At 37.8% G+C, this 26,946-nt stretch overlaps 1 protein-coding gene across 3 annotated transcripts in view; it reads left to right on the forward strand.

Annotated features, from left to right (window-relative positions):
* The first annotated feature begins 21,069 nt into the window (after positions 1 to 21,069).
* Positions 21,070 to 26,946, forward strand: part of LOC140499490 (ceramide synthase 4-like) — a 48,997-nt gene continuing 43,120 nt past the window's right edge. Inside the window, exons 1-2 of one of the 3 annotated variants that reach the window (XM_072600965.1) lie at positions 21,070 to 21,131; positions 22,172 to 22,340. The gene's annotated coding sequence lies outside the window, so the exon portion shown is untranslated. Of the gene's footprint in view, positions 21,132 to 21,571; positions 21,591 to 22,171; positions 22,341 to 26,946 lie in introns of those variants that run through there. The other 2 variants (XM_072600966.1, XM_072600967.1) reach the window with 2 other exon arrangements.

Here is a 26,946-nt window from a genome sequence, read left to right on the forward strand (position 1 = left end):
AATGACGTGAGAAGAATTGAGAGATCATTGTGCATAGTAACAGCAATGTTGTAATGATAACCAACTGTGAAAGACTTGTGTTTATTGAATGGGAGGGTGGAAAATCAAACTAACATCTCTGAGGGATAGATTGGGGTGGAGAGAGACTTGAGACGAGACCAATCAGCAGCTTATTTACAATAGTCCAGGTGTGAGGTAATGGGAGCCTACAATAGGATGGTGGCAGTGTCATAGGAGAAAAGACATGAGTGTACAAGAAATGTTATGAAGGTAGAAATGATAGGACTTGGCAACTGATTGGACATGGAAGTGGGGAGTGGCAAGAGTGAGGATGACACCTAGGTTGCTAGCCAGGGTGACTGAGAGGATGGTGTTTCCCTCAACAGTAAAAAGGGAGTTAGGGAGAAAGGTAATGAATACCATTTTGAATACACTGAGTTTTAGATACCTATGAGACATCAGGTTTGAGATGATCAATATGCAGGTGTAGATGAAAAACTGGAGAGTAATCTCTCTGGATTAATCAGGGCTGGATTAATAGATTTGAGAATCATTTTAGACATAAATGACAATTGAATCCATGGGAGCTGATGAGATCACCAAACAATACAGTATTGAGGGAAAAGACAATGGGGCCCAGCCCAGAGCTTTATGGGCCATCCACAGTTATCAACAATGATCCAGATGATTATCCAGCAAAAGAGACCAACAAAAGGTGGTCAGATGAATAGAAGGAATAATAAAAGAGAGTAGACCTTGTAGAATTGAGTAGAGTAGAACAGAGTAGAGTAGAGTTGACCTTGATTCATGTTGTGGCCATAATTAGCTATTCCAACCATACTCCCTACTGCTAAATGAAATACTGTCCTGTGAAGAGGTTTCATATGTTTCATATCAATTGTGGCAACTAGACTAGGTAATCTCTTATGTTTCTTCTGGTTCTAAATCCTATATTCTTGTAAGTATAATGGAATTATAGGTTGGGGGAAAAGTGATTCAGGAAGAGGAGAGGTATGTTGGCATATACAAGGTACATATCATCCAAAAAGAGGCACCAATGGGAAGAAATATCAATAAGAATTCTTTTTCCTCCAGAGTTTGGGAAAGCTGGTATGTGCGTGCATGCATGCATGTGTGTGTGAGTGTGTGTGTGTGTGTGTGTGTGTGTGTGTGTGTGTGTGTGTGTGTGTTTGTAGAAGCCTGGAATCATAGCCTTATGTAGTATGGAAGTGCTTTAGAATCACTTAATATCAGAACAGTAAGAGCCCTCAGAAGTCAATCAATACAACTGACAGATGAACAGTAATCTGTTCTACAATGTTTCCAATAGGAAGACCACCAGGGATAGGGAACTCACAACCTCTAGAGGCAACATCTGCATTATTTCAAACCTATAGCTGTCACTTAATAACTCCCCAACTCCCACCCCCAATTACTCCCTGTCCTCTCCTCTGAAACCAAACAGAACAAATTGATCCCACTTAAAGCCCTTAAATGCTTGAAAATTATTAATCACTCAAGAAGTATTTATTAAGTACCCTACTATGCACCAAGCACAATATCTCCATAAATCTTTACTTTTGCACATGGGTTGGAGTACAGGGCTGCTGAGGTCCCTTCACACTATGAGTATTATATGCTCTTTTGTTGCAGTTTTCCAGAGCAAAGAGAATATGTTTATATTGGGAAACCCACCTAAAAAATGAGAGTGAGGGTGAATACAAGGGTCTAAGCACCCCTGCTCACCACTGTGCCCTACCACTGCTAGACTATGAGGGCAATTTTTTAATTCTTTTTACATTTTCTTTAAATATATGCATGTATACATGCAAGTGTAAATTATATGTATTTTCTATTTGGAAATAGACAGAAAGCTTCGTCATATTTCTGAGGAATTGCTGCTGATCATTGTGTTTCTCAGTTTCTAAAGTCTTTCAAAATTGGTTGTCTTTATAATGGTTCTGTTAACGTACAAATTATTCTCTTGGTTTTATTCACTTCATTCTGCATTGTTTCATACAAGTCTTCTCAAGTTTTTCTGAAACCATTCCTTTAATAATTTATGATTATATATATGTATATAAGCATATATACACATATACATACATATATTTAACATGAAAATTTTATTCTGTAACATTCATATACTATAATTTGTTCAGTCATTCTCCAATTAATGGGATTCCCCTCAGTTTGTCATTCTTTGCAAACTCGAAAAAGCTGATTTAAATATTGTTGTACATATAAGGCATTTTTCTCTTTGATCTCTTTAGGGTATAGACATAGCAGCAATATCCCAATGTCAAAATGTATGCATGATTTTATAGCTTTACAGAAGTAGTTGCTTTCCAGAATGGCTAGACCATGTCATAGTTCCACCAACATTTTTTTTCCCACAGTCCCTCCAGCACCTGTCAGTTTTTAAAATCATCTTTGCCAATTTGATGAGTGTTAGCTGGTACCTCGGAGTTATTTTAATTTGTATTACTTAATACATTTTTGTAGCACTATTAATAGTCTGAATTTCTTCCTCTGAAAACTGCTTATTGCTATGTTTTGATCATTGATCAATTGGGGAATGACTTAGTCAAAAATTTGCATCGGTTCCCTACATATCTTAGAAATGGGACATTTGTCAGAGAAGCAGCAAGGATTCCCACCCCCACCCCCACCCCCAATTTCCAGTTTTCTTTTTAATCTTAGCTGTATTGATTTTGTTTGGGCACAAACTTTTTAGTTTGATGTAATAAAAATTGTCCATTTTACTTTCTGGGAACCTCTTAATTTCTTGTTCCACCTTGAATTCTTCACTTATCTAGTTTGGATAGGTAATTTTTCCCCATCCTTCTCTAATATGTGTTACCCTTTATATCTAAATTATATAACTATTGGGAGCTTGTCTTGGTATTCAGTATGAGATTTTGGTCTATACCCAATTTCTCTGAGACTGCTTTCTCATTTTTTTTTTTGTTGAATACTGAGTTCTTGCTTGAATAGCTAGGATCTTTGGGTTTATTGTATTCTAGGCTATTGAGTTAATTTGCTTCTGTGCACTGAAACTTTTCTAGTCATCAGTCTCTTTATTTCTTACTCAGTAACAAACTACTTTGATGATTATGACTTTGCAATATAGCAGACTCTCTTTCTTCCTACTTTCCCCCCATTAATTTCCTTGATATTCTTGACCTGTTTGTTACTCCAGGTGAATTTTATCATTTTTTCTAGTTCTATAAAATAATTCTTTGGTAGTTTGGTGTAACACTGAATAAGTAAATTAAGTTAGTAGCTTTGTCATTTTTATTATATTGGCTCAATCTACCCATGAACAATGAATATTTCTTCAATTATTTATATCTATCTTTATGCAAAGAGAGTTTTAAAATTATGTTTACATAGTTCTTGGGAATGTCTTGTCTGGTGGACTCTCAAGTATTTTATGCTATCAATAGATATTTTAAATAGAATTTCTCTTTCTATCTCTTGCTGCTAGATTTTCTTGGTAATGTACAGACATGGATGATTTGTGGGGATTTATTTTATATCCTACAACTTTCTTAAAGCTGTTAATTATTTCAATCACTTTTTAGTTGACTTTATAGAGTTCTGTAATTAAACTGTCATATCACCTGCAAAAGATGATCATTTTGCTTATGTTTATTCCCTCAATTCATTTTTCTTGCCCTATTACTATACCTAGTATTCCTAGCACTGCATTGAAAAGAAATTGTAATATTGGGCATCTTTGCTTTACCCTTGATCTTATTGGAAAGGCCTCTAATTTACCCCATTTTACATAATGCTGACTTTTGATTTTAGATGATGCTACTTATCACTTTAAGGAAAGTTCTATTGATTTTATACTTTATAATAACAGGAATTCATACTATATTTTGTGAAAGGCTGTTACTGCATTCACTGATATAATTATATGATTTTTATTGTTTTTGTTAAAATGCATAATTATGTTTACAGTGTTTCTAGTACTGAACCAGTCTTGCATTTCTGGTGCTAGTCTAGCCTGGTCATAGTGTGTAATCTTTGTGATGTATTGCTATAATCTTCTTGCTAATATTTTATTTAACATTTTTTATCAATATTCACATGTGTATAGATCTATACTTTTCTCAGTTTTGATTCTCCCTAGTTTAGGTATTAAACTAAATTTACATCAAAGAAGCAATTTGGTAGGACCCCTTCCCCCAACTTTTCTGAAAATAGTTCATGTAGTATTAGAATTAATCGTTCTTAGAATGCTTGATAGAATTTATTTATGTTAATCTGATCCTGTTTCTCCCCCCCCCCCCACACCTTTTGGAGTTAAATTATGGTTTATTCAATTATTTTTCTAAGACAAGGTTATCAAAGTACTCTATTTCATATTCTGCAATTTGTATGTGAATGTGATAAGTCAGTGAAGACTTCTCAAGGACCTAAGTCTAAAGTAAGGCAGATATAAGGCCTGAGCTTCAAGTTATCAAAATCATATGATATGGAAAACTTGAAGTTGTGAAACTGTCTGTCACTCCTCTCCCCAGTCTTGCTTAACCCATTTCCTTATTTCTGAAATAAAGACTGCTAGCTCAGGCTTTTGACCAAAAGGGTAAGGGGGAGTTTTGTGGTTTTTAGCTTTATAACTGGCATCTGCTTCTGTAAAGGCGCCTCCCTGCTCCAGGAAACTGGTGAAGGGACCACCTGCTTCTTGCAAGAACCAAATAAAGGACTTTCTGTTTGTCCTTTGAGATGCCTCTGAGTAGTCGATTTGAGTAGGGGTCTCTCCATCCCACGCAATATGTTTCTAAATATCCATCCATTTCATTTAGTTATTTTTATTGGCATGTAATTTTGTGAAACAGAAACTAACAAATAATTTTTATTTCCTATTTATTGGTTGTGAATAAACTTTTTCATGTTTTATACTGGCAATTTGTTGGGTTTTTTTAAGATCAAGTTGGCTGAAAGTTTTATCTATTTTATTGTTTTTTTCCATAAAGAATCAACTCCTTGTTTTATTAATTAAAAGAGGGGATTTTTGCTTCCAACTGTGTGGGATGGCTCAGGTCCCTACATAAATCAATTACTCAGAGGCCTCTCTAAGTGATGACAGAAAAGTGATTTATTCGATTCTCGAGAAGCGGGGCTAACCCGTAAGAGTAGGAAAGTCGAAGACAAAGAAAGGGGCAGTGATTTATATAGACCCTAAAGCAAGTCCCTCCTCCCCCCCACTGACCATTATCCTCATTAGCTGAGAATATGATCTTACATTCTAGACACGAAATCTAACCAATCTCTTTTGAAATGAAGACATTGAGGAATTATGTAGGTTTTGTCCAAACATTGAGACCCTAATACACTACACAGTTTTATATCCTTATATGGAACTATTCTATTCTAAAAATATTGTAACCTTGAGCCTTTAGGCCTTACCTCACCCCTGGGAGAAGAATTACAATCTGAGAAGTCTTCACTAAACCTATCCCACTCAATCCCTCCTCTTATTTATTAACCTGAAGACTTCTCACGGATATTTCAACCACAGTTCTGTAACATGATCTCACACTGTCTATAATCTCCTCATCCCAATCAGGATCATTCCTGTCTTTTGTCTCCACAGGTGCCCATCCTTCCTTCTTTAATATCATCAATCTCCTTCTTCTGCAAGTAAATAATCTAAGATTAATCTATGTTGCAGTACTGCTTCCCTAGTTTGTGTGGCTTGATCGGCCAATAAGTCCAAAGCCTTTGCTGTTTGGTTGGTAATAATTTCAACTACTGCTTGGAGTCTGATTAGTCTATTTAATAGATATATAAGGATTCTATAACCCCAACTCCCATCTTGAGCCCAAGTTACAGGCCCATGCTCTCTAATTATCCTCTCAGGAGGCCGTGTCACCCCACCCATTTGCATTTCCAGTCTGAGTGAGGAAGGTGTCAATGTTCCTCTTTCTTTTGGCTAGATCATCATATAGAGGGACCCCTAGATGCTGTTTCCCTGATTCAGGCAAGAAAAAGAATTTAGGTCTCACCAATCTAACGTAACAAACACCTCTCCAGTTTAGCGGAAGGTGAGTATAAGCTGTCTGTCCATATATCCAATAATGTCCTCTCAAAGCAGGATTTTCCTCTAGAAACAGTCTTACTCTATAATCCACAGCTGGAAAGTACTTCACATCATCTGGGCCTAATGATCCCCCTTCCAGGATCTCTGACTTGTACTTCCATAGTTGTTGTTTCTTCTTCCATATACAATGTTGATAATTCTCCCCAGTTCTATTGATTACACTCCAGAAAGCATCAAACATCATCCTATGTGTTCCATCCTCCCACTTTCATACCCGTTCTTTATATTCTCTGTTATTCTTAGTACTATTCATATATATACAGCTCCACAAATAGTCATGGTCGTGACCCCATGCACATGGTTTTCTGGGATCAGAGGGGTTGTAAAACTTGTACCCACAACTTTTGTGATATTCCCCTTTTGTTCTCTCTTCGTATGAAGAGGATGGGAAAAATGAATGTGTACAGGGAATCACCCTACCATCTGAACAGGTAATATTGTTCCGATCCCATCTGTTTGCATACTGGGCACAATCAATATGAGCCAGGGTTTCTGGCCTTTGTGTGAATGTCCACTTACAATTACTTTCTCCCAACCATGTCTCCTGCAATTGTTTAATTTAAACAATGTTCACCTGGAACTGATTCAGACAAAGACCATTGGTGTTTCTCTTGGCTTGTCCAGAATCTTGTTCCGTCATGTACTACAGATCTATTACTTAAAATCCAGACTGGACTCAGCGGTACTGCTACCCATGGCCATTGGCTTAACCACTGAGGTCCCCCACAAATCCAACAGTTGGATACCTCAAAGGTGTCCGCAATGGTCTGAATTAGGGCCAGGAAACTATTTTCAAGGGGGGGAGTGGTTTGATAATTGGGACCTGGTGTCCCAGCAGTGGGAGCAGGATCATGCCTAAAAGGGACATTCCCAAGGTATTACATTTTGGTTGCATTGTTCCCAAGGTTTGTCAAGTCCACACAATCTTAATAGAAGAGTCCTGTTTAGATAATGTGATGAATGGCTTAGGACAATTGCTGAACAGAGAATCCTGTTAAGAACAAACAATAATAATCCTAGTATAGTTCCCCAAATAACAAAACTTATAATGAATTTATATATATATATATATATATATCTCATTGGCTATCCCTTTCCAAATTCTGTGTGTTCTCACACACGCTTCAAACGGAGCTTTTAATACTGACAAAGTGTGTCTCCAAGCATGAAGCTTGAGAGTTTAATAACTAATAGTAATAATTATAAATGACAGTAAACAACTTTAAAATTTTTAAATGCAATAACCTTCCATAACTTTGTCTACTGGCTTCCCAATCATGCTAAACATTTTCTGAATTGGGATGGGGGAATAGATAGTTCAAGGTTCAATCTTACCCATATTCCTCCCCTCCTCTTATTTATTCCATACCTAAATCTTATCAATAAATACCTTTTCACATTCTTTCCCTTATGAATCCTTCCCTTCATCTATCTTCCTTTTATATGAATATGGGAAGGAAGCAAAGTTGACTAACACATTAGCAAATTACAGGGGGTAGTCCCCTTGTCATAAGTACAGATACAGAGATTTAAATTAATGAACTGTCCATTTAAAGGTTCCATCTCATACAGCAGTCTGGGGAGAAATATCATCTTATGTAATTTTCTGATCTGGATGCTCCTTCAAACAGTCGTCAGCACAGCATCTCAGCATCTTCTTCTCTTTATCTTCTTGTAGAAATCCAGATGTCCACTTTCCTACAGAACTGAACTTAATACCATCTTAGATTGCCATTCCTATCATTCTTACAAAAATCAAAATTGAAACTTTGACAAATTGTCATTTTTTTTTTAGAAAAAAAAAGAAAATTCACATTAAAATGAAGCTTCTACATTTCACAGTAAGTCGTTATTCATTCCCTCATTAAGAAGATGAGATTTCACTAAGGAGTCAATACCAGGCTCCAGTACTTATATAAATACAATAAATAATCATTTTTAACACAGTGCATATCACATCATAAAACAATTCCAACTTCTGATCATATGATGCTTCTTTTAAAGCATTTACAATATAGTCCACAAACCATTTTTCATTTAGCATTAACCAACTAAGACAAAATAATAACTATGCATGCTAGTCTCACAAGCCCTTGACCTAATCATCTCCACACTATTACTAAGAATTAGAGGACCCTAACTTATTGTTGTTGGTCTAAAGTCCTAAACCTGTTAGCTCAATTTTAGACTTAACCTCAGATGTTCCCCTACCAACAATCTATTATTCAACAGATCTAGTATTATTACTTACAAAACTTCTGATTTTAGGAATTTGCCACTAAGAGTAGGGACATTGCAGGGAAACAACATTTCCCTCACTTCATGTCAGTTCCAGGCAGGAGTAGATTGTCAATTAGCGTTCAGCCAGGCTTCAAGTCTGCCACGTGTCAGTGGGGAAATTGAGTCAGAAGAATCCTACCTCAGCTCAGGCTGAACAGCCACTCTCCAGACCTTCCCATGAGATCACCTTTTTGCAGTTCATACCAGCATCTCACAGGCTTACTGGCATCATGGATCAGTGGCTCAGACTGCCTTTCTTGCTATCCACACTTGCTATCTGGAGTTAGACTCAGAAGAACAGTCAGTTAATAGTCCCACAAAAATCTTAAAATAGCAAGCTCCAATAATCAGTTTCAAACATGACTAATTTCACATTGGCCAAGGAACATCTTTTGATTTCATTTGACTTGTTTTTTTTACTTAACTTTTAACATTCATTTTAACAGAATTTTGGGTTCCAAATTTTCTTCCCTTTTGTCCCCTCCCCCCACCCCCAAACACCGAGCATTCTAATTGCCCCTATCACCAATCTGCTCTCTCTTCTATCATCCCTCTCTGCCCTTGTCTCCATCTTCTCTTTTGTCCTGTAGGGCCAGATAATTTTCTATACCCGTTTACCCGTATTTCTTATTTCCTAGTGGCAAGAACAGCACTCGACAGTTGTTCCTAAAACTTTGAGTTCCAACTTCTTTTCCTCCTTCCCCCCTCACCCTTTCCCTTTGGAAGGCAAGCAGTTCAATATAGGCCAAATCTGTGTAGTTTTGCAAATGACTTCCATAATGGTGGTGTTGTATAAGACTAACTATATTTCCCTCCATCCTATCCTGCCCCCCATTACTTCTATTCTCTCTTTTGATCCTATCCCTCCCCATGAGTGTTGACCTCAGATTGCTCCCTCCTCCCCATGCCCTCCCTTCCATCATCCCCCTCAACCTGCTTATCCCCTTATCTCCCACTTTCCTGTATTGTGAGATAGGTTTTCATACCAAAATGAGTGTGCATTTTATTCCTTCCTTTAGTGGAATGTGATGAGAGTAAACTTCATGTTTTTCTCTCATCTCCCCTCTTTATCCCTCCACTAATAAGTCTTTTGCTTGCCTCTTTTATGAGAGATAATTTGACATGCAATATTTCTTTTGGGGAATGGTATCAGGTTAAGTTGGTTGGAACTTATGGACAACAAGCAGATATTCGAGGGGATAACAGTATGAATGGCAACTTCCCTTTCAATTGTACCTTTAAACTATCTCAGAGGGAAAGTTGCATTCCTGAGAAAGGTGAGTTCAGGCAGACACTAACTTAATTATTAAAATCAGTACAGCATAAAATAAATTACACTGTAAAGTCAATATGATAGAAATCATAACTAATATTAATTTTTATCTTTTCATACCCCTAAACTAGCAGAATAAGATTTTACAATTGCTTATAGCCTCAGAACTCTGTTTTCTAACAATTTCTCTCAGGGATGATGAGTCATAAAGAAAGAAATTAGCATAAAAGTTTTCTCTTCTTTACAAGAGAACAAAAGTCACCAGACAGACTAAAGAGACACTAAGTTGCCTTGATGCCTTAGTGTCACCTTATTACTCGCTATGTTCTTCTGTTCTTTTGTGATTCAGACCCCTAAAATATAGAGGCAAATTGCATGGTGCCTCAACTTCTAACCAGGGAAGGAAGAAATATTCTTGCCTCTATGACTCCATGGTAACAGCAGCTGTGACTGCTTTGGCTCCCGTCATTGCTGTTGCCACTGTCATAGACTCAGGGAGGTGTAAAAGAGGTAAAGACACTTCCATCAGAAGTTGGGGCATCATGATAGTGAGGCAAGTAGAAGTCAGTATAGCCAGGAGATATTTTAGTCTTGAGGATAAACAAGGGAACCTCAGATAGTAGATGGAACTACAGGAAAAATCAGTGTAGCTCTGAGGAAAAAAGATGCTGTAGATTTTCCAATTAGCTAATGAGTCTGAGATGGAGAGTGGAAGATTATCATTTTCTTTTCAGATTTCCCTCCTATTTTAGCTCTGAGGGGGGTGGAGCCAAGATGATGGAAAAGAGGCAGGGACTCAACTTAGCTCTCCCAAATTTCCCTATGAATAACTTTAAATATTGCCACAAAACAAATTCTCAAGCAGCATAATCCACAAAAGACAGAGTGAAACAATTTTCCTTCCCAAGTTCACTTAGAAGATCAGCAGGAAAGGTCTATTACATCAGGGTGAGAGTGGAGCATAGTCCAGTGCAGGTTGTGCTATCATAGACCAGACACCAACAAACCAGGAGCAGGCTTTGGGATTGACTGAACTAGTAGTGGCAGCAGTTGCTTCTGGAGCTCTCAGAAGATTATGTGGAAGTCGGGGCAGGACTGATGCAATCTTCATACTCAGATTTGGGTCACAGTTGTGGGTGTCAGTAAGAGGGTGAGGAAGAGCACCAGCATACAAGAGCTTGCAACCATAGGGCAGCAGGGAACCTGGCTATGGTTTCAGAGTACATGCCAGGAAATAATGTAAACACAAGTCTCCTTAGATCATACCATCTTAGAAGAACTGAAAACTTATAGGTCTCTAGAATTATCTCTGAAAACAACTGTACAAAAAACCTAAAGCTTGGGATGGTGTGCTCTTCACCCTAGAAGCAGAGCCCTTATTTAGCACAGAGTGAAAAGTCAAGAAATAGATTGGAAAGTGAACAAACAACAGATAAAAATTCTGACTATACAAAGGTACTATGGTGACAAGGACGATTAAAACAAATACACAGAAGAAGACAATTAAGTCAGAACTGCTGCATTCAAAGCCTCACAGAAAAATCTGAACTGGTCACAGTCCATTGAAGAATTCAAAGGGGATTTTAAAAATCAAGTAATTGAGGTAGAAGAAAAGTTGGGAAGAGAAATGAGTGGTGCAAGAAAATTATGAAAAAGTAGTCAATGGCTTGGTAAAGGAGGTACAAAAAATAACACCTTTAGAAATGGAATAGGCTAAAAAGTAAAAGTGATATAAAAATCCAATGAGGAGAAGAATGCATTGAAAAGTAATACTGGCCAAATGGAAAAAGTATAAAAATTCACTGAAGAAAATAATACCTTGAAAGTTAGAATTGGGCAAGAGGAAGCTAATGACTCCATAAGGCATCAAGAAACAATAAAGAACTCAAAATAAGAAAAAAACTTGAAGAAAATGTGAGCTATCTTATTGGAAAAAACAAATGACCTGAAAAACAGACCTTGGAGAGATGACTTAAAAATTATTAAACTAACTGAAAGCAATGATCAGAAAAAGAACCCAGATGTAATCTCTCAAGAAATTATCCAGGAAAACTTTCCTGATATCCTACACCTAGAGGGCAAAATAGAAACTGAAAGAACCCACTGATGACCACCTGAAAGTGATTCTAAAATGAAAACTCCCAGGAATATTATAGACAAATTCCAAAACTCCCAGGTAAAGGAGAAAATTTTGCAAGCAGTCAGAACAAAACAATTGAAATATCATGGGGCCACAGGCAAAATAACAAAAGATTTAGTAGTTTCTGTATTAAAAGATCAGAAGTCTTGGAATATGATACTCCAGGACGGCAAAAGAGCTAGGAATATAACCAAGAATCACCTACCCAGAAAAACTGGGAATAAAATTTTTGGGAAAAAAATGAAAATTCAACAAAATAGAAGATGTTTATGCATTCCTGATGGAAAGACCAGAGCTGAATAGACTTTTAAATACGTAACTCAAGAGAAGCATAAAAATGGCAAGCAGAAAAGAGAAAACATAAGGAATTCAATAGGTTAAACTGTTTACATTCCAACATGGGAAAATGATACTTTCAGCTCCTAAAAATTTTCTCATTATTAGGGCAGTTAGACAGAGTATACATAGACAGACGGCACACCTGCGAGTTGAATATGATGGGATGGTTATCTAAAAAGTACAATTAAGGGTGAGAAAGAGGAAAGCACTGGGAAAAGGGGAAAGGGAGAGGAAGCATGGGGTAAATTATCTGACATAAAATAGGCACAAGAAAAATAGGCACAAGGAGGGAAAGAGAAAAGGTGGGGAGAGTAAGTGAACCATCCTCTCATGGAAATTTGATCAAAGAAGGAATAATATATACATCCAACTGGACATAGAAATCTATCTTACTCTACAGGAAAGCAGGAGAGAAAAAGGGACAAGGAAAGGGGGGGTGTAATAGAAGGGTGGCAGATTTGGGTAGGTAAAAGACAGAAACAAGATATTTTTGAGGATGGACAGGGTGAAAGGAGAGAGAAAATAGAATAAATGGAAGGATCGGAGGGGGGGAAATGCACAGTAATCATAAATATGAAAACAAATTGACTGTTAATTTCTCTGATAAAGATGTAATTTCTCAAATATATAGAAAAATGAGTCAAAGTTATAAAAATAAGAGCCATTTCTCAATTAATTGATGGTCAGAGGACATGAACAGGCAGTGTTCAGACAAAGCAATCAAAGTATCTAAAATGAAATGAAAAATCTTGCTGTAAATTGCTATTGATTAAAGAAATACAAATTAAAACAATTCTGAACTACCTCTTGTCAAATTGACTAATATGACAGAAAAGGAAAATGACAGATATTGGAGGGGATGTTGGAAAATTCACATACTAATGTACTGTTGGTGAAATTGTATACTCACTCAACCATTCTGGAGAGCACAAAGGTCTATAAAGTCATGCATGCTCCCTGATCAAGCAATACCACTAATATCCCAAGGACATTAAAAACCAAAACGGAAGTGTAGAAAAATATTTATAACAGCTGTTTTGGTGGGGACAAAGAATTGGAAATTGAGGGGATTTTCATCACTTGGATAATGTGTTGCTGTTTATGATTGTGATGTGCACTATTGTGCAATAAGAAAAGATAGGCAAGATGCTCTCAGAAAAACCTACAAAGACTTAAAAGAACTTACATAAAGTGAAATGAGCAGAACCAGGAGAACATTGTATACAGTCACAGCAATATTGTGTGATGATCAGCTATGAATAACTTGGCTATTCCCAGCAATACCATAATCCAAGACAATTCTAAGGGTCTAATGATGAAAAATGCTATCCATCCACAGAGAAAGAGCTGATGGAATCTGAACACAGATCAAAGCATATTTTTCCTTTATTTTTTGGTCTGTGTTTCCTTTCACAACATGACTAACATTTAAATGTGTTTTGTATGGCTGCCCATGTATAACCTATATCAAATTGCTTGCCTTCTCAACGAAAGGGGTGGAGAGGGAAGGAAAGAATTTGGAACTCAAAATTTTTAAAAAGCAATGTTAAAAGTTGTTTTTACATGTAAATCAAAAAACAAAAAACAAAAAAATTAAATCATCAGATCCATGATAAGACATTTAGTTAAGACTTTTCTGATCACATCTGAAAGTCTGAGAAGGTAAATGTGAGTAGAGTTAGGAAATGAGTACAAGATACATAATGCCATTTTTCTAAAGTACTTAGTTCTTAAATATCATCAACTCTATATGTCTCAAAAGAACTAATTTTCTTTCCCCCAAAATTTCCTACCTTTTCTATTACTATAAAGAGCAGCACCATCCTCCCAGTCCCCCAGGTTCATAAACTAGGAGTATTCTAGACTCCTATCTTTCCCACCCCATATCCAATCTGTTGCCAAGGTCTGTCAAGTTTACCTTTATAGCATCTCTCAAATATGCCCCCTTCCCTCTGACACTGTCACCACTATGGAGCAACTCTGTCACCTCATACCTGGACAAGGAAGTGAAAAATGATACACTTTGATCTGCACTCACACTCCATCAGTTCTTTCTCTGGAAATGGATGACATTTTTCACGAGTCTTTTGGAATTGTCTTAGGTCATTGTATTGCTGAAAATAACTAAGTCATTCATAGTTGATCATCATACAGTATTTCTGTTATTACGTACACTGTTCTCCTGATTCTGCTAACTTCACTTTACATCAGTTTGTGTCTTTTCAGGTTTTTCTGACAACGTCCTACTCATCATGTATTATAGCAAAATAATATTCCATTACAATCATATACCACAGTTTGTTCAACAATTCCCCAATCGATAGGCATCCTCTCAATTTCCAATTCTTTGCCACCACAAAAAGAGCTATTAGAAATATTTTATACATGTGGATCTTTTTCGCCTTTTGTTTTTTTTTTATCTTTTTGGGGTACAGACCTCATAGTGGTATTGTTTTATCAAAGGGCATGCATGGTTTTATAGCCTTTTGGGCATAGTTCCAAATTGATCTCCAGAATGGCTGGATCAGTTCACAACTCCACCAACAGTGCATTAGTGTTCCAATTTTCTCACATCCCCTCCAACATTTATAATTTTCCTCTTTTGTCCAGTTAGTCAATCTGTAAGAAATGAGGAGGTAGCTTGTACTTGGTTTAATCGCATTCCTATGATTAAAAATGATTAGAGCATTTTTTTATATGACTATAGATAGCTTTGATTTCTTGATCTGGGAGGTGCCTGTTCTTATCCTTTGACCATTTATTAATTGGGGAATGACTTGTATTCTTATGAATTTGACTCAATTCACTATATATTTCAGAAACGGTGTTGGTTGTATTTGTTTTGTTCATGCAAAAACTCTTTAATGTAATCAAAATTATCCATTTTAAATCTCATAATACTCTCTATCTTTCAGTTGCTCATACATTGCTCCCTTATCCCTAGATCTGACAGGCAAACTATTCCATGCCCTTCTGATTTCTTTATGATGTCACCCTTTATGTCTAAATTATGTCCCCATTTTAACATTATTTTGATATACAGATTAAGATGTTGGTCTGTACCTAGTTCTTGTCATACCATTTTTCAGTTTTCCCAGGAGTTTTGTCAAATAATGAATCCTTGTTCTGAAAGCTTGGTTCTTTGAGTTTATCAAACTCTATATTACTATGATTGCTTGCTACGGTCTTGTGTACCTAATCTATTCTACTTATCTGCCACTCTATTCCTTAGCCACTACCAGATTGTTTTGATGGTTACTACTTTATAATGCTGTTTGAGATATAGTATGGCTAGGCTACCTTCCTTTGCATTTTTTCCCATTTTAATATTCTTGACTTTTTATTCCTCCAGATGAATTTTGTTATTATTTTTTCTAGCTCTGTGAAAAAATTTTTGGTTGTTTGATTAGTATGGCCCTGAACATGTAAATTAATTCAGGTAGAATTGTCATTTTTGTTACCTTGGCTCAGTCTACTCATGAGCAATGAATACTTTTCCAGTTATTTAGATCTGATTTGATTTGTGTGAAAAGTGTTTTGTAATCATGTTCATATAGTTCTTAGGTTTCTCTTTGCAGGTAGATTCCAATGTGTTTTATATTGTTTATGGGTGTTTTAGATATAATTTCTCTTTCTGAATCTTGCTGCTAGATTTTGTTGGTAATATGTAGAAATACTGATGATTTGTGTGGATTTGTTTATTTTATATCTTGCAACTTCACTAGTTATTATTTCAAGCAGATTTTAGTTGATTCTCTACAATTCTCTAGGTATACCAACAAATCATCTGCAGAGTCACAATTTTGTTTCCTCTTTGCCTATTCTAATTTCTTCAATTTCTTTTTCTTCTCATGGTGATATAGGTAGTATTTCTAATACAATATTGAATAATGGTGGTGATAATGGGCATCTTTGTTTTACTCCTGATCTTATTTCCTCATTACAAGTAATGCTTGCTGATGTTTTTAACTAGATGCTACTTATCATTTTAAGGAAAACCCCATTTATTGCTTTATTCTCTAGTGGTTTTTTTAAAAATAGGAACAAGTATTGTTTTTTGGCAAAAGGTTTTCTGCATCTATTGGGATAGTCATATGGGTTTCTTTTTTGCTCTTAGTATCGATATGGTCAATTATGTTGATAGTTTTCCTAATATTAAACCAGTCTTGCAATTCCTATTGTAAATCCCACCTTGTCATAATGTATAATCTTTGTGACATATTCCTTTTATCTCATTGCTAGTATTTTATTTAAATATTTTCCCCTCCACATCCATTATGAAAATTGGTCTCTAGTTTTCTTTCTCTATTTGTGTTCTTCCTGGTTAAGTATCAGCACTTTATTTGTGTTGTAAAAGTAATTTGGTAAGACACCTTCTATGTCTATTTTTCCAAATAATTTATTTAATATTGGAGTTAATTGTTCTTTAAATGTTTAATAGAATTCACTTGCAGATCCATTTGGATTTTTTCTTGATGCCCTACTCAATTTCTTTTTCTATGATAGGGTAATTTAAGTATTCTATTTCTTTGTCTGTTAATCTGGGGAATTTAACATTTTTGTAAATATTCTTTTCACTTAGATTGTAAGGTTTATTGGCATATAATTAAGTAAAATTGTTTCTAATAATTGCTTTAGATTCATATTCATTAATGGTGAATTCACCCTTTTCATGTTTGATACTGACAATTTGATTTTTCTTCTTTTCTTGTTTTTTTAATCAAATTAACCAATTGTTTGTGTATCTTATTTTTAATAAAAACAGCTCCTAATTTTATTTGTTAATTCAATAGATTTCTTGTTCCAATTTTCTTAATCTCTCTTTTGATTTTCAGGATTTCCTATTTAGTATTCAATGAGACTTTTTAATTTGTTCTTTTTTTAGGTTTTTTAGTTGCATACCTAATTTATTGATCTATTCTTACTCTGTTTTACTAATGTAAGCATTTAGAGATATAAATGTTCCCTTAAGTACTGTTTTGGTTGAATCCCATAAATTTTGGTATGTTGTCTAATTATTGTCATTCTCTTTAATGAAATTATTGATTGTATCTATGATTTGTTCTTTGACCTACTGATTTTTTAGGACTAGATTATTTAATTTCTAATGAATCCTTTATTTATCTTTCCAATGCCCTTTATTGAATGTAGCTGCTGTTGCATCATGATCTCAAAAGGATTCATTTAATTTTCCTGCCTTTTTTGCATTAGATTGGAAGGTTTTTATGCCTTAATACATGGTCTATTTTTGTGAAGGTATCATGTACCATTGAGAAAAAGATACATTCCATTCTATCACCTTTCAATTTTCTCCAGAGATTTATTTGCCTCCTTAACTTCTTTCTTGTTTATTTTTTAGTTTGATTTATTTAGTTTTGACAGGGAAAAGTTGAGATTCCCCTCTAATATAGTTTTGCTGTCTATTTCCTCCTGTAACTCATTTAACTTCTACTTTAAAAATGTGGATGTTATATCATTTGGTACATATACATTTAGTACTGATATTACTTCATTGATTATGGTAACTTTTAGAAAGATTCAGAGCTGGTGGAAGAAAAAATCAGGTCCCTGAGCAGCCTTCCCAGATGGGCCTTACTCTACTTGAGCTTTTTACTTCCAGAAATGATGACAAAGGAAGTTCCTGAGGGAAGTAACAGTATCCAGAAAACCATTCCAAGAAGGTTAAGCCTAAAAAAGGAAGAGATAAGGATGCAAGCAGGTTTAGTAATAGAGGATAGAAATTCTGTCAGTTGACTGACTACAGATATTCCAATGTCATCATTAAAGGCTGGGAACATGATTCAATCCAGTGGAAAGTGACCTGGATACTGGGTTCAGAGGATCTAGGTTCAATTACCCCAATGCTACCATTGTGTAATCTTGAGCAAGTCACTTAAGTTCACTGGGTATGTCTTGATTTTTTTCATCCATAGAATGAAAGAATTACATTAGATGACCTAGAAGTCCCTTCTAGTTCTTATCTTAGGTCTGAGATTTTTTTTTAAAGCGTACTCTCTCTGTGCTCTGTGCATAATCTTGCAATGAATATACACAGAAGCAGAACACAAGGGACAGTGTGATGGGAGCTCTTATGGGCAGGTCTGGTTGAAGTCAATACCCTATTAATTTAGGTTTGATATTGGAATGAAATGAGGCACTTACAGGTCTTTCTACAACTGACTAAAGGAGGTTTACTTAGCCATACCATAGAAAGGATATTTACCAAACACACTCCAGCAACTAGCTTGGGGAAACAAGGCTCCCTCTTACTTCCATATGGAAGTAGATTTGGTCATGGTGACTGGCACAGCCTTGAGATATTTCCATCTGGATGGGCCTTTGGATGATCTTGTATGATCAGGAAGCCATGCAAATAAAGCCAGAGGGCATCAGGAAGCTATATTTATCTAGGCACAGCTTGACCCTTGTCACTCTGAGTTAATCAAATCCTGTAGATAGCCTTACAACCTCTCAGAAGAAAAAAAACTAGTTTACTTTGTATGGGGTGGGGGTGGGGAGTTTGTTGAGATGTTCCTCCCCCTAAAGGGACAAAGGAAAGAACAAATTCAATCAACATTTATTAAGCTCCTACTATGTATCAAGGGTGCTGCCAGATTTGTGGAATGAAAAAAAGTGACATTGTCCTTATCCTCAAAGGACAAGTGTGAGAGTGGATGTAACTTACCCATTGATAGATAGGGAGGATGAGGCCATGAACAAATAAAAAAGGACTCCAGGGAAATCTGAGGAGCGAGAGAACTCTTTCTGAAAATTAAACAGCATCTTTAATTAACTATATATTGTTAAAAATCTCACACCCAGCAAGTAACCTGCCATATCAGAGGGAAAACTCATGTACTATTTCTCAGTGTAACATTGTTGAAAAGAGCCATGGTCTAGAAGTTAAAAAAAGGGTCAAGGGTGCAGAGATTTATTACATGACCTTGGATTTAGGCCCTACCTTTCCCAGAGACTTGGTTTTCTTTTCTATTGTACAGGAAATAGGATGAGGTAGATGAGATCACGTACATTGATAGTGACTGGTCTCCTAGCTCTGACATTCTATGTTCTAAGGACCACCCCAGCTCTGACATTCTGTGTCCTCAAGAACCTCCTAGTTTTGATCTTCTGTGTTCTCAGGTCCATTCCTCAGTTCTCACATTCTGTGTTCTATGGGTCCTCTTGGCTTTGTCATTTTTGTTCTAATTCTCTCCCTAGTTCTAACTTACTGTCTAAGAGTCCTCCCAGTTTCATGTTCTCTCTTCTCAGAGTTCTTCCAGCTCTAAAATCTCCAGCACCTCAAAGATGAGTTATATTTGTAATAGACAGCACCCTGGCCCCTACCACCTGAAGGCTAAGTTATTTTTTCATCCCTCCCTCAAGGTTCTCTTGTGCCCTTACAAGGGATTTGCAGCGTATCTAGGCTCTCTGCAAATGGCTCTAGCTCCCATCAGTGATGGTTCCCCCTCAATTCTAGAGAGTGATCCTCTGTTCCATTCACCACTGATAGTAAGATTAGCTTCTATACAGAAATGTTCCTTCAAGGTATTATCACAAATATACAAACTTATCCTTCCTAAATGTGAGAAGCATAATCCTTCTTCCATCATTCTCCCTCCTCCATTCCCTTCCCCCCAAACCCCTGCACCACCTTAATTTCTGAGGAGAAGACAGGATCATATTCACAGCTTGGCTCAGTTACTATAGGGCACAGTCTTAGTTCCAAGTCCAACCCCACCCACTGAGGGACTTGGATCCCAGGCATCCTGGCTTCACAGAGCCTCCATTCCATGCTGGCTAGATTTACCTCCCTGCCTCCAAGTTTCCATGAGAATCACCTCCCAGACCTGAGACTGAGTACAAACAAAATGAAACCGAAACAATACCCCTAATACACACTCATCCTCAGTCCCCACCAGACCTAATTCTCAGGTAAAACAAAGAGAGGAAGGAAAGGAAAGTCTTTCTCCTCTCACGGATTCAATTCATAGGGTCCACACTGGGCAGAGCTGGTAAGTTACCAAATACACATGAACAGAAAGGAAAGGATTGGAGAGACCAGGTCTGAACCAGGAAAGCTCTTGTCCCAGGTTTTGTGCCTGAGGAGAAAAATTTATGTACACACTCCCTTAATCCTCCTGCTTTTGAGGGGGGAGGTGTCAGGGAGAAATCCGTTGGTATACATTTATTAAGTGCCACTATGTACTAGGCATTGTGCTAATCACTGAGGATAAAAAAGAAAGGTAAAAAGAATAGTCCCTGCTCTGAGGAGCTCACAATTTATTGGAGAAGACAAAATGCAAATAGCTGTGTTCAAATAAGTTACATACAGGATGAATGGGAGACAATCAACAGAAGGAAGGCACTACTGTTAGGGGGAATTGGGAAAAGCTTCCTGAAGCTAAAAAAGGGGAGAAAATTGAGTGAGGAAGGGAACCTTTTTCTGAATACTCTAGGGTGGTTGGTACATGGTATTGCAGCAGCTGGATCTGAGAGGGCTCTAGAATCTTGTGATGGGGAACCTCTAAAACTGTGGCGAGTTGTTAGTGGGTGGGAGTGCTCCTTGGAAGCCATGAACCTGTCTGTCTTAAGGGAACTGTGGATCAGTGAGAGAGAGTTAACAGTTATTAAGCACTTACTATATACCCATAAAATAGTGAAATGGTATGGATGATGTATTTTGCCAAGCATTCCAACTATGCTTTAGAGAGTGCAACTCCAATGGGTTAGCCATGTTGTTTGAATGCAAGATGTATGCTTGTCAAAAAGACCATTTTATGGAGAACTGGCATGGGGAAGGCAATCACATGGTGATCAGAAGAGGTGATACAAGGACACTGTCAAGGTCTCTCTCAAGGACTTTGGATTAGATTATGCAACATGGGAGACACTGGCACAGGACCACTTAGCATGGCATGCCCATATCAGAAAGGGTGCTGTGCTCTACGAGCAAAGCAGAATTGAGACAGCACAAAGTAAAGGTAGGATGCACCCCAAATGTCCACACGGATTATCTGTACCCAATCTGTGGTAGAGCATTTGAAACTCATATTGGTCTGATCAGCCAGAGTCAGACACATTGAAACTTGACTTTACCCAGACACCGTTCTAAGCTTCCGGTATATAAAGAAAGATAAAAAAAGAAGCCCAGAGCTCAAGGAACTACCATTCTATAATGGATTTACAAGAAATCTGTAGTGTAAATGGGAGGTAACTCAGAGGGAAGGGATGGAGGGAAAGGGAAAGGGAAGAAGAGGGGTGGGACAGGAGGCCAGTGTAGCTGGATCAGAGTATATGGAGAGGGAAGGTGTGTGGGTTGTAGGAAGTGTAAAGTGTTCCACTGCTGGATAGGTAGGAAGGGGCCATGTGTCCTTGTGTTCAGTGTCTGGAGGGGTTGCTGTCATGAGCCTGGGAGCACCAGCGGTGTCTGAAGGAAGAAGGTAACCTTATTTCTTGAATGGGGCTGAGTGCCCCAGCGTGAGGCAGGGTGGTGATCCTGTGGGGAGGGGATGAGTGGAGGTGAGCTTGCATGAACGAAGGGGTGCCGGGTTGGAGATTGGCCAAAACCCTGGAAGCCCAGAGGCAGCAATCAGAAAGGTCAGTCTATCCTCCCTTCCAGTATCGGGCTGGAGGAGCGTCTGGGGCCAGGCCAGAGAGTGAGAAGGTTCAGGGCCTTCTGGTACCTCCTCTGAATCTGCCGGGCTCCACTAATTCCTTTTCCCGCGTCTCTAGCCGTCTTCTCCCTTTCCTTCCACCTGCTCCCATTCTACACCACCACCACCACCCCTCCCCCCGCCCCTGGAATCACCCTGCGGACACCTCTGGCTTCCCCTAGCCTCTGGCCTCTAACCAGGGAGCCACCCGCCTCCCTCCAATCTTCCCCCCCCACCCCCAAGAGCCCGCCCCACATCCTTTCGGTCTTCCCATCACCAAGCTCCCTTTGTCCCGCCTGCTCCACTCCCCAGGCTCGAGCTCCATCTCACTCCGAGCTCGTCTCTACCCTCCACCCTCCACCCTCCAGGGCTCCTGCCGTTCCCCGACAGACCCTTCCCTAAGGGTAGCCTCCCACTCCTTTGCCTTCCACCCGAGAAGGGCCACAGAACCAAACCGTGCCACTTGAGCCAAGGCGGCTCCAGAGAAGGGGAGAGTCGGTCCCAGCTGTTCTCCATCTTTCTGCCCTTCAGCAGCAGGTAAGCGCTTCCCCCCGCCCTCCCGCCGGCCCTTATCCTTTGTCCTGCCAGATCACTAGCCCCCACCCCCACCCCCTTCTAAAGAGGTTTCCCCAACTCACATCCACTGGACTGGTGCTCATTGCGCCCAGCCCCTTTGCCCAGGGTCCAGCCCGCCCACCTGCCCACCCAGGGGGCTCCTATAGGACTGTCCTGCCGGGGGCACTCTCTGTCCCTCGTGCCAGAGCACACTTCCTGATCGGTTCCTCAAAAAGCATGCATCCTTGGTTTTCTTTAAGGATCTTAGCAAACAGTATTTCCTGCCTGAGATATTTTCCCCTCCTCCCGTACCCCCCACAGTGCCAGTGCAGCTCCTTCCTCCATTATCTTGTGTCTTTCCGGTATATAGTTATATGTGTAATATCTCCACCAGCACAATGGAAGTTCTAGGGGGAAGGGAGTATTTCACTTTTGACTTTGCAGCCTGAGTACTTTGCCCAGTTACTGACACGTGGTTGGGCTTTAAAAAAAATGCTTGCTGATTAATTTGTCTATCACGTGCTTCTTCCACACCTCAAGGGAGGCTTCCAGTACACATATATACACACACACACACACACATCCTTCTTACTTTGTCTCTTTCTCTCTATTCTCCCCTTGTACCCCCATTTTACACACACACACACACACACACACACACACACACACACACACACACACCCCAAATGCCAGGCACCCTTATCACAAATACATACCCATGTGAAACATACATATATACACTTGTGTCACTCATCTCTGTCTTTCTTGGGTCACATCCTGTTCCCCAAAAGTTCTGTTACCCTCAGGTTACACATTTAATCCCTGTTTCATTCCTTCTCTATATCTTTCACACATCTACTTCTAGGAACATGAGGCTGGTCCAGGTTTGCTTCCAGAAGAATTCTAAGCCCAGAATTCTGGTCAAAATCTCTGGAGTATTTCTTATTTCTTGAGGGTAGAGGGTTGAAGAGCAAGGTAGACCCCAGCCAGAATTCAACCCCACAACTTGCTTGATTGAGGCAGAAGAATGTCCTATTGGAAGAGCAAATGGATAGGCTGGTACTTATGGATGAGTACCATCCATGGCCTGAACTGCTGGGGCTGAGAAGGGTGAGATAAGGTGAGGTAGAGTCCTCAGGCTTGAGGTAACCTGAAGAGAAGAGCCTGTGCTGACTCCCAGGACCAGTCTCCTGTGCCTTCCTGTGAATATTAAAGGCGAATGCTGAGCTCAGGGCCCCATTCCCAAGGAAGGCTTCATTGTTTTCTCCATTACCCTCTTCATATTTCTTTTCTCTCTGCCCTGCTCCCATGGCTCCCAAATGACTTCACTTTCCCATCTAATACTCCTTCCTTTGTGTCACCCTGACTCCTATGACACCTTCCTATACCCTGATTTACCATATTACTACCCAATTCTCTTCTCACTTTAATTCAGACTTTCTGAATTTTGCCATGCTGCCTTAGGAAGGGAAATTTGATAGTAATATAATCATCCAGGGCATAGGGTACCCTACCTGAATGATTTCTATGACTCCTCTGCTCTCATCTGAGCTCCCTCAACCTTTGTAACAGTAGCCCACCATCTGGCATTCCCTTATATCACAACTTTTGGTTGTATGAGGTCTTGACTCTCAGTCAAGTTCCTCCTGTCATTGTCTCTCTAGTCTTAGCTTAATTTCAGGAAACCATTTCAACAGTTTGAGCTATCTCATACTGAATTGTGTTGCCTTGAGAGGTCATGGGTTCACCTTCAAGAAGATGATTGATGGACAGGGATTCTTGTTTGTATAGTAATTGGACCTTTCTAGTTCTGCAATTTAGGTGCCACAGGGCTCTAGACAGGAAATATGAATTCACAGAGAGGCAGAGCCAAGATAGTTGAGAATAGGTAACAACTAGCTGAACTCTTCCAACATTCCCCTCTAAACCACTTTAAAATAATGCCTCAGATTGAATTCTGGAGTGGCAGAGACAAGAAAACGTCAGAGTGAGACATTTTTTTTTCCAGTCCAAGGCAAATTAGGAGGTCAGTAGTAGAAGTCTGTGACACTAGGGTCATGGCTAGTCCAGATTATAGCCAATGCTGTGACAATAGAAGCAACAGTCCTTGGAGGCATCTATAACCTGAGCAGCAGCAGCTTCAGGAGCTCTCAGCTCCTAATGATAAGGGTAGTGGATAACTGGCTGGGAAGATGACAGAGGACTCTTTCCTGGAACTGGATTTAGGGACCTGTTGAATTGCCCAAACACATACTGAGTTCAGTGGATAAAATAGAAGTGAATAGCAGAATGTATTAGAAACTAGAATCCAACAATATGTTTACAAAAAACAAACGTGAAAGAGAGGAAGATATATAGTAAAAATAAAGGACTGGAGCAGAATTTATTACACTTCAGCTAAGATAAAAAAGACAATGGAGAAATCATGACCTCAGACAAAGCAAAAATAGACCTGATGAAAAGAGATAAGTAGGGAAACAACATTTTACTAGATAAGGTACCATAGACAATGAAGTACCATCAATATTAAACACATATACACTAAATGGCATAGAATCCAACATCTTAAAAGATAAGTTAAATGAGTTAATGGAGGAAATAGGGAGCAAAACTAAGTTATGAGGAGACCTCAACATTCCCCCTGTCAGAAACAGATAAACCTAACTGTTCACTAAGGAAGAAGGTAAGGAGATGAATAGAATTTTACAAAAATTAGATATTATAGATCTCTAATGAAAATTGAATGAAATAGGAAAGGAATACAGGAATACAAGGAAATACAAGGAATTTTCTTGGTTATACATGGCATCTTCACAAAACATTGAGGCCTAAAAATTCTGCAACCAATACAGAAAAGCAGAAATTTTAAATGCATTCTTTTAATACTACAATGCAATGAAAATATATTACATGAAGGGCAGTAGGAAGATTAAAAATTAATTGTAAACTAAATAATCTAATCCTAAAGAATGTATGGGTCACAGAACAAGGTATGGAAACAATCAATAATTTCATGAAAGAGAATGTCAACAAAGAGACAACATACCAAAATTTATGGGATGCAGCCAAAGGAGTTCCTAGGGGAAATTTTATATCTCTAAATGCTTATATGAATAAAACAGAAAAGGAGCAGATCAATGAACTGGGCATGCAATTTTAAAAAAAAACTAGAAAAAGAAGAAATTATAAATCTGCAATTAAACACTAAACTGGAAATCCTGAAAATCAAAGGTAAGATTAATAAAATTGAAAATAAGTAAACTTGAAATAATAAATAAAATTAAAAATTGATTTTATGAAAACACCAATAAAATAGATAAACCATTGGTTGCTTTAATTAAAAAGAGAGGAGAAAACCAAATTACCAGTAACAAAAATGAAAAAGATAAATTCACTACCAATGAAGATGTAATTAAAGAAATTATTGGGATTTATTTTGACTAATTATATGTCAATGAATCTGACAATCTAAGTGAAATGGATGAATATTTTCAAAAATATAAATTGCCTAGATTAACAGAAGAAGAAATAATTATATCTTAGGAAATTGAATAACCATATCTTAAAAAAAGAAATTGAACCAACTGTCAATAAGCTCCATAGGAAAAAATCCCTCAGACTAAACAGAATCACAAGTGATTTCCACCAAACATTTTAAAAAATTGCTTCTAATACTACATAAACTATTTAGGAAATTAGACAAAGAAAGGGTTCTACTCAATTCCTTTTAAGACAGAAATATGGTGCTGACACCTAAACCAGGAAGAGTCAAAATAGAAAAAGGTAACTACAGACCAATTTCACTAGTGAATACTGATGCAAAAAATGTTAAATAAAACACTAGCAAGGTGATTACAGCAATGTATCAGAAAGGTCTTACATTTTGACCAGGTGGGATTAATACCAGGAATGCAGGGCTAATTCAATTTTAAGAAAACTGTCAGCATGATTGATCATATCAATACCAAAAGCAACAAAAATCATATAATTATCTCAATAGACAGAGAAAAAAGTTTTTGACAAAGTGGCACACCCATTCATGTTAAAAACACTGGAAAGAAAAGGAATAAATGGAGCTTTCCTTAAAGTGATAAATAGTATGAAAAATTCTCTAAATCATTTTGGATTAGAGAAATGCTAATTCAATGAACTTTGAGGTACCATCTCATACCTATAAGATGGAATAATATGGCAGAAAACTAAAATGATAAATGTTGGGGGATGTGGAAAAATTGGGACACTAATGCCCTATTGGTGGAGTTGTGAAACCATTTGGAGGAACAATTAGGAACTGTGCTCAAAGGGCTATAAAATTGTGCATACCTTTTGATACAGTAATGCCACTACTACATTTGTATTCCAAGGAGATCAAAGGAAAAAGAATTCAAAATACATGTACAAAATATTACTGGTAGCTCTTTTTGTTGTGGCAAAGAATTGGCAATTAAGGAGATGCCCATCATTTGGGGAATGGCCAAATAAGTTGTATTATATAATTGTGATGGAATATTATTGTGCTATAAGAAATGACAAGCAGGATGGTTTCAGAAAAACCTGAGAAGACATACATAAACTCATGAAAAGTGAA

Source organism: Notamacropus eugenii, chromosome 4, assembly GCF_028372415.1.
Source record: "Notamacropus eugenii isolate mMacEug1 chromosome 4, mMacEug1.pri_v2, whole genome shotgun sequence".
NCBI classification, from domain to species: Eukaryota; Metazoa; Chordata; class Mammalia; order Diprotodontia; family Macropodidae; genus Notamacropus; species Notamacropus eugenii.